Raw genomic sequence first — 11,474 nt, 5'->3', positions numbered from 1 at the left:
TCTTTTCCCTTTCTTATCTCATTACCATAAGTTAAATAATTTATGCCTTACATAACTTAATATCCTTTCCCTGTTTAAGGAAGCGTGTTTTATAACAAAGTATGTTTTAGTGCTCCACAAATAAGTTTACTTGCTGATTAAAAAATCCCATAGAGTGATGAGTTTAGTATTTGCCATTGTCACACATTCTCTGCAGTGGAGATTCATTTGCTTTTCTTTTGCAAATAACGAGTTAATAGGATTTAGATTTGCTATCACAACTGTAGAAGCTGGGTATTGTGTGAGGGCTTTGAGGGTGATAAATCAGGATCAGCTGTTGAGTTTTGGTTGACCATTAATTTAATGTTTAGTTATTATTGAGTTGGATGTTAAGTATTTGGGACAGGATGTTACTTTTTTCAGATGAGTGCTAAAGGTGAAGCAGGTACTCATAGTTTGAGTGATGCAATAGCAACCTTTAAAAAGTAGACATGCAAAAACAGTGGTGTGTTAGCATGATTAGTAATGGCATATCAACTTTATTCTGCCTTGGCTGTTGCCAAAGGAGGCCTGCTTTGGAAAAAGAAAAACAGCCAATTTCTTACAGGTGTCACTGCCTTGTCAGTTATAGAAACGGTTCTAGAGATCAGTCTTTAATTAAAAAATATAAATCTCTATTAGCTTGATACATGTGGTTGGATCAGGTCTTCAAAACCACCAACACAACAGGAATGTGCTGGTGATGTCATTAACCACGTACAGAAAGAACTGCAGAAAGCTGACTTGAATTATGCACTGAACTATGAGCAACGGTATTTAATGAGCTGAGGAAAATTGTGCTTTGTTAATTAGCTTCACTCCCCAGAAGCCTCAAACAAGCTGAAAGCGTGTCACGTTGGTCATATTCTGCTACTTAATAATTTGGACAAGAATTTTACTTGGTTTTGAATGCATATTCTCTAAAAAGAGGCTCAGTTTTGGACTCAGATGTGAAGAAGGCTTTCAAGAGGCATCACCATGAGTAGGTTGTTTATGTTTGAATCCTTCCTGATGTACTTTAATTCCTTCTGCTCCCACAGAGCATGCTGGCTTCCTTGACTCCAATTCTTTCATCCTGCCACTTGCCAGCAGTCCTTTAAACAGAAGCAATGAGTAGTTAGAAGAAAGTATTAGCTGTTTTATGGACTGATGTGGTAACTCTCCCTCCAGTAGGAAAATACAGGATCTTTTAAAATTGCGTATTTCCAAGTATGACCTGGTTGGTACAGCACAAATCTAGAATCTAACACTGTGTCATTAGACAGATGATTTAATCCACCTCATTTCTCTCTAAGATGGGGATAACAATAATCATTCTTAAGCATGATTCTTATCAATTACTTTGTGTTGTGCACCTGAAAGATGATGAGCTGCTAATTAAACATTATTTTAATCCTCAAACTTCCTTCTAAACTTTTGTAAGTCTTTGCATTCATGCCAGGGGAACAAAAAAAAAAAAAGCATAAATGTGAAGCAGCTGCTAACATTTTTTCCAATAAATGATTAATATTAAATTGGAATTGAGTCATCTGCTTCAGATAAAGGGACAGTGCAAGAGGTAGTACATAAGCAAGAGTAGAGATTTTGAGTCAAATATGTTCAAGGCAATGAAGTAGCTGAAGCTTGTGTTGCTTTAATCTCTCTTTCACCTTCACCATTCTCTCAGTCTGGACATGGAAGCAGGCACTGCATTGCTCAGAAGCCAAGGTGCAGCTGCAGGTTTGGAAGTGATGCTCACCTCTTCTGTAATGTGCTGTGGCCACTTTCTCAGCAGTAGCCATCTGGGCCAACAGGAGCACTGGCCACTTCTGAGGGATATCAGCTGGATTCCAGTCTGAAGCCTGACATTGATAGTGGGGCTGGTAATTCTGGTATACTTTGCTGTATTTGTCACCATAAAACACTCAGCAGTTTCCTACTCCTCACTGTAAAGCCCCCCATATCAATTACATGTCAGTGAAAGGAATGATCTTTTCCCTAACCATCACTTTTCACAATTGCCAAAGACTAATGCCTATTCTCCTAACACAAGATTCTGGAAGTAGAAATGTGTGCCTAAAGTTACAATAGGTTTAAAGCAAAGTCTTGTTTCTAATGAAACCAGAGATTTCATTCACTCATTTTTTAGGAAACCGTATGTCAGTCCTGTCTTCTCCTGAAAGGACAATTGTAAGCTGTCTCGTGTCTTTCCTCTTCTCAAAAGTATAACAAGTCAAACTGATCTCTTCTTTCTTCTGAACATGCAACGATGTCCTTTATAGCATGACTACCAAACTGCAGGAAGGGAAGGGAGGGAAAAGGGGAAGGAAAGAGGAAAGGAAAAAGGAGCGGAAAGAGGAAAAAGGAAAAAGGGGAAAGGAAGAGGGAAGGGAAGGGAGCTACATTTCCCAATTTCCTTTACAAAAGAGTTTGTGTTGTGGCATAGGCTTTTGGTGCTGCCTCCAATTCTTACTTCTTACATATAAATCATCATAGAACCAAATTTATTTCTATCTTGTGATGGCTGGAGATGGATTTGTCTCAGAAACAATTAGGAAAATATTTTAAGAGATTGGAGATATTTGATAAAGCTGAAGGGGATTTTATAAAAGCAATATTGGAAAATTAAAATTCAAGTCTGTGGGAGGACTTTGGATTTTAGAGGGCTGCATGTCAGGTGTTGGTTTCTCTGCCTCACACCAGAGATACGGTTAGCAGTTATGGCTCTGATGCAGCAGACGTAGGCTGCGTCTCACCTTGTGTTCATAGAATCACAGAATTGTAGGGGTTGGAAGGGACCTCTAGAGATCATTGAGACCAACCCCCCTGCCAAAGCAGGTTCCCTGTACCAGGACGCCCAGGTCCCTCTCTGCAGAGCTCCTCTCCAGCAGCTCATCCCCCAGCCTGTATTGGTGCATGCAATTATTCCTCCCTAGGTGTAAGACCCTACGCTTGCTTTTGTTGAACCTCATCCGGTTTCTTACTGCCCAGCTCTCCAGCCTGTCCAAGTCTCTGTCCAAGTCAAGTGTTGCATGTAAGTCACAAGCTGCCAATACAGAGAAAGCAAATGCATTTAACAAACTTTATCTGCTAGCAGGCATCTAGTTGTCTGGGCGTACTCTGCAGGGAGAAGCATCTCCAGAAAGAGATTCATGCAAAAATAGGTGTCTGGGCTAAGTGGGACAAAATACCCCCTAGAGGTATCTTGACTTTCTCATCTTCTCTGGAGGCCTCTGATTACTGACTTCACTCTTTCGATTAGAGTAGATGTTGAACTACATGCTAATATTGGATGGGATGAAGTCTGTGCTACTCTGGTTTAGAGGTTGTTGCCCAAAGTAGGTAGGCACTGAATTACTTTTCTTCTTTATTGAAAGCTACTGTGAGTGAGTGTTGTTATGAGTCACTGAGGAGATAGGAGGTAATACAGCATGTTTTCAGGGTTCCAGCAGTACTAATGACCTTATTAATATTAGAATAATATCTAAAGCTGGGAGTCACAGGAATTGAAGATCTTTCAAAGGAGAAAGAGAAAGCATTATACTTAGTCAATTATTTTATCAGAATATTTTAAACATGTGTTGTTTGTACACAACGAACATAAAATAGTCATTTATGACCATAGGCTCTAAAAGACAATAAAGACACACTGTAATTTTTAGGACCTTATGAGCAGGTTGTAGGCTTAAACACGCAGTGTTAGAGTATACAAGTACAGATACTGCTATCACTTCAATGTGTAACTGGCTTTATTATGGACTCTGTGCTTTTATTTCCCTTTCTGGGATTAAGAAATATGTACCCACCTTTAAAAAGTACCTTCTGTTCTTTAGAGAAGTACTAAATAAAACCAGCATAGTATTATCAGCAGCAGCAGGTAATCCTATTAATCTAACATACACCCTATGGGTATATGGGATATGTTCAGTATTACTTGATTGTTGTAGCTAGATTAACAAAGTCTATTACAGGGATGAACTCCTAAGTAATGCCTGCAGCTGCCCACCATGTGTTTGTTTACTGTGGCCCAAACCCAAGGGTTGAAATCCTCTTCCTTGTAGTTCATAGTAGGAATGCACTTGGCTTCTGCAGAACCAGTTTTCCTTTCAAAAGAGGAAGAGTTTTGTCACACAGACTGCTGTAGAGTGCTCTGATATGCTGCTGGAAGACAACTTGAGTGCTAAGACAGCTTCTGGTCTCTGCCTGCCACCCCAGTTCTGCAGAGTTGTAAGGTTAAAGCTCTCTCATGTTCACTCTACTGCGAGCTGCAGCTCATGCTCACATCTTGGCTACTCTATAAAATAGTATCTGGAGACAAGCTCTCCCTACTGTGGTGTAACTTCTGAGCTGGCCCTGCTTTCAGCTAGAGGCTGAACCAGATGAGCTCCAAAGGCTGCTTTCAGCCTCAATTATTCAGTTATTCTGCAAAGTCAGGTGTAGTCTCAGCAGCATGGAACTCAGCATAAATTGTAATCACCCCTTGGGTGCTGAGGATATACTCACATAGCTATCTCATGGAAGGCTCTGTGTTGCTACAGCAACACGTTTATCAGTGCCCTAACTGGTTTCTGGCTAATTCTGGGAAGACAGTGTGATTTCTTGGCATGTTTCTCATGGAATGTAGATGTACTTTCAATCCTGCTGTTGGCAGTGAGATTCTGTGGCTTCGTTTTGTCCATTTCGTTGCAGTTGTACTTGGGAGAACCTCTCAGCTGTAATAGATGCTGGGAATATTTTCAACACAGGATGGCTGAAATGGGGTCTGAGGGAAAAGAGAGTGCAGAAAACACTCCATCTCCTGCATGCATTGCAAGTTAGAGTCTCTTACTGGAGCTGGCAGGGACAGTACCTGCTTTCAGATGCTTCTCTTTGCAGCTTGAGGTATTAGATCTTCCTGATTTCCAGCTGCAGCATGGCTGGAAACTGATAGGAAAACTGCAGGTCCACTGCAAAGGCTTTTCTTTTTCTATTTTGTTGTTGTTGTTGTTGTTTTTCTTTTTAGCAGTTGGATGCTGTCTTTTTTTCCTTCTCTTCCGTACCCTTATAGAGCACTTTGTGGTATCAAAGCAGAGACTTTTAGGAGCCCCATTTCCAACTGTAGCCTTTTGAACTCTTTTGCTAAGCAGTCAGACTGGATCACTGTTTGTGTAGGAAAACTGCTGCTGTTTCCCATGGTCTGATACATGTCATTCAGAGATGCATTAGAACATTATCACTACTCAGTACCAAATGCTGGGGATGCTCGATGCACTATTTCCTCACCCTGACCTTTTTACATTGTAAGCAGACAGAAACCGAGAAAACATTGGTCTCATTCATAGTGGCATTAAGGTGAGTTGTTACAAATTATGAAAAGGGAGATGGGGTCCTCTATGATTATATAGGAGACAACTTGGTCGCTCTTATCATAGTAGAGGTATTTTTCCTTTGTTTTCTGAAGCCTTTAAGTTGTTTATTTGGATCCTATTTTCGTTCCATTTCTCTTTTGGCGCTCAGCCTTTTTAATCCCCTGGAAGGCTATTAATTCTTGTTTGTACTGCCACGTAATGAGTGAGAGAAGCAGGATGATACTGCAAGTTTTTCTTATACCCTGACTGCAGAGAAAAGAAGTAGTTATGTAATATGTCCATATAAAGAAACTTATTTTCCCTGTCGTCTTTTTTTTCCTTTTTCTAGAAGTAAGTAGAACAAGAACTAGCTGCTTTTTGTCTGTTGGTATTTCCTGACTGTATTTATGGTACAAGAGTCAATGTCTTTCATTTGCCCCATGCTTTGACCTCTTTGCTTTTATAACTGAGGAGAAAGCAGCTAGAAAGCAGTGGGTGGATAGGAACAGAATGGGATGCATGTGGAAGAGGCACTGGCATACAGGAAGAGAAAGCAAACAAGTGGAAGTATGGGAAAATCCCTGGAGAAATTAGTGCTCTCACTGTGAGGTTGCTGCTCACCTGCAAATACTTCTGAGGGGCTCCTATGGGAAGGCATCTTTGCCAGATGTGCCAGTGCAGCTCGCTTTGTTCTGCCTCCCTTGGGGCTCTTAGTGCTAAATTGAAGTCTGTAGTTGCCATGACCTGGTTTGCGGTGGGATTTAAACTCTTCCTGAGGATTAACAGCAGCTCTTTATTAGAACCTATAGTGAAGAGGCATTTATAAGGTTATGAAAGTTTGGTTTTAAGAACACCAGCAGTCTAGAAATTGCAAAGTAATTTCACCTATGCACAGGATACTGCTAAGTAGAGCACTGCCTGCTACGCTGCATTGGTTGGTTAAAGGCCTTTCAGCAAAGGATGGTGAAAAACTCCACTTTGCTTTCTGCTCTTATAGCCTTCAGTTTTTTTAATGCATCAATCCATAAAGACAGCCTGTCTCCAGAAGCTGTGAAGACCAGTCTGCAGCAGTCCTTCAGCTTCCGCCTAGGATAACCAGGACTGTCCATAGCCTCCCTCACGTTCCTCTCTGTCTCCTTAAAGGAAACCTTGTCTCTTCTACCCGTGACAGGGGCCATTTTCACTCATTATTTGCAGCTTTTCGTTATCTTCGACATTCCCATCTGCATGGTGCCTCAGTGAAGCCTCAGGGCCATGCACTGACCATATTTCTCTCAGCATTCCTCTTTAATGAGCATCACATTCACACTAGTACTTACTTCCCTTCTTCCCATCTCTCTGTGCCTGCTTTCAGGGCAGGAACATGCTCGCATCATCCTAAAGTATTTTCACTCTTCTATTTTGTCATTATTAAACAGTATACAGTATCCAAATTCACAGAAGCCCATCCTTCCTGTGCAAGAATGTAAGAACAGATATAGTAGATCAATCCAAAGCTCTGAATGTCTTTGTATCTTCTCTCTAGCAGTAGCCTATAACTCACACTCAGGAAGGAACACACCAGGAGATTTATAGAGTAACTTTCCCTTGTCCTTGGTTCAGTATGCATCAGTCATAGCAGTTTGTATAGGAGGTGACCCTTTCCCTTTCTGCATCAGAAGATCAAATGTCCTTTTTAAAAAGCAATCAGACTTGGTCATATTGCTGAGAGTATGTCTTGTTATTAGAAATCATTATTGCAGTTCCCCTTTAAGAATTTTCCTTTCTCTAGCAGGGGGAGGACCTCTGTTACACACCTCACTCCAGCAAACATGCAGAAATTTTGTGTTCATGGGATATAAAAGTCTCAATAGGAAGATGGTGGAGTCTGAACCTCCAAACATCTATGTGAGATGTGTGAGCAGCATGTCTTCCTCTGTTGGTAGTCTTTGTCATGTATGTTCTCATCTGGCAGGGACATGGCAAGTGCTTCATAAGAATAAGGGAGTTGTATGTCACCAGGCAAAGAGAATATACTTTGATCCAGATCTCCCTTCCAACACTCATCATGCATCATACGTAATATTTTGTCAATCTGTTGCCTTTCTGATTACATTTCTGTTATAAGCTGTACACACTGAGTGTTAAGGATTGACAGGAAGATAATTCAGATATATGGAGTAGACCTAATGGTTGCACATGACTGGGTTGAGGTAGAAAGATGGCAGTAGGTAGCAATGGACAAGTAGGCTAATTTGACTGTCAGAAATACTGTAAGAATAGTGGTAACTTAATAATGTCCTTGTTGGAATTCGAGGCAAAAGAGTGAGCTTCAGTTTAAGGCACAGTCCTTTTCCATCAATTTATAAAATGCTGTAATCCAAGCATTTTCATCCTGAAATGGTAGAATGGAAAACATTTTAAATGGGATAGTTTCCCATGGAGCTGCTGGGCCTGCGGATAGTTCAGACACTGATGAATTAATCCAAGGCACATAGAGACATTCCAAGGCAGGGAAAACTTGTAACACCTAAGTTACCAAAGATGATGTGGGAAACAAAGAACAGACTTCTCAGAAGACTCTTTTGATGCCTAACTTGTGGCATTCAGAGCTTAATATTTGGAGATACTGAGTATCACTCACTGATCTTTGTGCTGTGGAGTTTCATATTGGAGTTTGTGTGGCCAAGCTGTCCCATTTTGGTTACCCAAAGCCAAATCATACATTCAAATATGCTGGTCTCCATGTTTTTCCCAAGCTCTTGTAGTGAGTCACTGAGAATGAAGAATGGTTCTTAGCAGCCACAGATCCCAGCTGCAATGCCAGACCACATAGCTTTTCAGTAGATAGGCATTTCTTAATCTCCCTTTGCTAATGGCTGTAGCTCTAAAGCAAATAATTCAATCATAAGGCTGGAAATGACAGCCAGGAAATGCTGTCTGTCTCTTCATGCTTTAACAATACTCTCCATAGAATGTTATTAACCTTTTCATACCTAGTCCATATTTGTTAGTGTGAAGCTGTGGTTTTAGAAATGGGCATTTTTCATTGTATGGAGGAGCTACATTCATTTTGGAATTTTGCTCTACATGTCCATAAGTGTCTTTTTAGATTTGTTTGTTTTTCCTTTTGCTTTGCAAGCAGAAGTCAGGGAGTAAATCTAAGAGAACACTGAGAAGAAAACATCTCCTTCATCATCATCCTCCATCATCAATGTCCAAAAAGCCAGGTGCATGGGCATATATGCATGGGATTCTTGATGTCTTGCAGAACATCTGTTTTCTGATCAAGCTGTGGTAGTTTTTAGGGCATGGATGATGGCTCTCCCTACTCAAACAAAACTGTTTAGTTATTTCATTTGGCTAACAGAGATGAAACCATTCGGCATTCAATCTGCCTAGGATTTTTACTGCTTGTCTTTCTTTTACTGCTAAAGTTGCTCCAAAATGTCCCATTAGCATCAAGTAGCATCTCTGCTGTGCTGGCTGTGTAGATTAATTCATATCTGTCCCTACAGCTTTAACTCTTGTTGTGTCTCTTCATTATTTCTTTATAGACTATGTCATGCCATTTAATAGCAAAGGAAAGTCTTTTGTCAAGCAAATCCAGGTTGCTTGGTATATACACAGCGTACAGCCTTGGGGCTGTGACTGATATCCTGACAGAGCCCATAAAGAGAAGATAGGGGGCATTGTCACCCTTCTACTGATGACTCAGTAGAGTTGAATTGCTCCCCTTCACCCTCTGTTTACCAATAACCACTAAAGTTTCCTGCATTCCCACTGACAGACAGGCTCATTTGGTTTTCCATCACCAGACCTCCTTTTTTCATATGTACATTTGTTTGAGGCCTGTTGTCAGTCAACAGCTATCAGGTAGTAATTGTGTCAGCTGTGTCCAAATGGGCAGCACAAGAGGAGTCCATGTTTACTTCAATCAGAGAAAGCCATGGAACAGAAGAAAATATCTTCAAGCCTTCCTGTCCATTTCTGCCCATAAAACAGAATGGAAGCAGTGGTGGGATTTGTAGGGAACATGGTAAGCTGGAGGAGTCTGGAAGGACCCAAGAGGAAATGAGGTTGTTTGGCTGCAGCTTGTGTTGTCCCGTGTTCTGTCTCTTTATGATCCCGTATGATCTCATTGATTTATTTTTCTATGCTTGAAATCTGTGGCAGGCACTGAGTGACAAGTTCTCTGCACTGCGATGACCCCACAAATATTTGTGCACAGAGATCTGTGTCATAAACTTGATGTTATCACAACATTAACTGTGATAATGTTGCGGAGTGTCTGCCAACATCCAGCCTAAAATCTCATGCTAAATAATCCTAGTATTTAAAAAAACCTTTGATAACAGGGTTCTGAGAATCTGTTCAGTTAAAACATACAAGTAAGTCAGCCACAGAATGATTCAATGCCTTAGAGTTTGGGCTTGGTGGCCTAATGGCTTCTTCTGGAGAGAAGGGATTTCTTCCAGAGAACAATCTTGTCTGGAGAAGATGATTAATTTACACTCACTGATAGCAGCAGCCCAACCAGTGCTCTCTTTGTGATGCCTGCACAGCAGTAAAACTGCTGTCTGGAGCTGTATGTTGTTGCAGTCCCAGAGGCAAGAGTGTTTGTCGTTGGCCCCAAACACCCAACTATGGTTCACAGCTTGTCTGTAACCAGTGCTGTACTGGAAATGATGCTGTTACCCAATGATGAGGACAAGGAGAAACCAGCCTGGGCCATGTCCCAGAGTGAGGTGGAAGTTCCCTCTGGTGGAGGAACAGACCCACTACAGAGAGTAGAGAGGTGGGTGCTGGACTCTCTTTGAAGCTCCATCTAGAAGGCCATTTTTGGAGATGCTGAATATTAAATGTGTCTATACCTGCAGCTTTATCTGTTAAAGGTGTTCTAGATCGTCTGGGAATGAGGATGAAAGAGCCTACATGATACAAGATGAGATACCTATTTTGGAGGACATTGAGCTGAGAGAAGCTGTTAGGTAAGGGCTGGATGTTGTGTGATGGATTTCCCCCTGTGGAGGTGGATGGAGGTGTGAGGATGTCTGTGACGCTTGGGGCTGATGAAACAGCTGATAGAGCTGATGAATCAGCTCCCAACTCTGCTACCTCCAGTTTGAAACGTTCATTCTCTCCCTAGAACAGTTCCTTGCAGTTTACTCATGATGCACAAAAGAATTTCAGTCACTTCCAGCTATGCTCCCTCAGAATGATGGGGAAAGATTGGTTCAGATGCACTGTCCTAGGAAAGAGCAATGTGTTGGGCTTGGAGGCAGGGATCTTGCAGTGCAGCTGCGGTAGCTGCATCCCCAGCCCAGATGTGTGACACCAGGCCAACTGCTCTGTGAAGCATCCTCCAGAGGAAGCTTGGGGCTGTTCTCATGGTGTCAAGATCCAAGGATTGCTACAAGACTGTAAAACACATCAGGAATTCCCACAGGGATGTGTCCTTCTGATAGAAGAAAAAAATCAAAGCAGTGGAAGGTGCTTTCTAACAAACTGGTTATAATTGAAACAGACTGTGCCAGTGTAGCAAGGGAAAAGCAGAGCCAGAAGGAAACAGTTCAGTAAACCGTTCAGGTTAAGCTAACGTCTTTTGATCTGAGTGTGGGCAGAAGTTCCTTGTGGAAATTGGGCTTCACAGCTGTGTGAGATGTCCCGATAAAAAGTAATGGACAGGAGAGCGTACTGGCTGTCACCTGGCAGTTACGGGTTGTCGGCTGGGCTAATGCTTACCAGCTGTTCCTGTTAACTTTCAGGTGTGGGGGGAGAGCTGTCTCTTGCTGTGTATCCAAGGAGCCCATCGGCACCATGCTTTAGCTGGGTAGGAGCAGTCAGAAGGGTTTTCTTTGTATTGTGTACTTTGTCCAGTTCTGCATCCCCAGTACAAGAGAGACCTGGACATCCTGCGAGGGTGGAGACCACTGAGATGGCTGTAAGGAAAGGCTGACAGAGCTGGGGCTGCTCAGCACGGAGCAGAGGGGACTTAGCGCTTCTCACCCACAGCCATAAATCGCTATGGAAAGGTGCAAGAGGATGAGGCCAGGCTCAAAGGCTCGGGCACAACCTGGAGCCCAGGAGCTCCCTCGGCACTGCTGCGCTGGCACAGGAGCCAGAGAGGCTGGATCGGGGGGGTTCTCCTCCTCGGGGACATCCGAAAGC

Source organism: Meleagris gallopavo, chromosome 4 (genome assembly GCF_000146605.3).
Source record: "Meleagris gallopavo isolate NT-WF06-2002-E0010 breed Aviagen turkey brand Nicholas breeding stock chromosome 4, Turkey_5.1, whole genome shotgun sequence".
In the NCBI taxonomy this organism is placed as follows: Eukaryota; Metazoa; Chordata; class Aves; order Galliformes; family Phasianidae; genus Meleagris; species Meleagris gallopavo.
The sequence above is the reverse complement of the archived record's forward strand: the minus strand, read 5'-3'. Positions refer to the sequence as shown.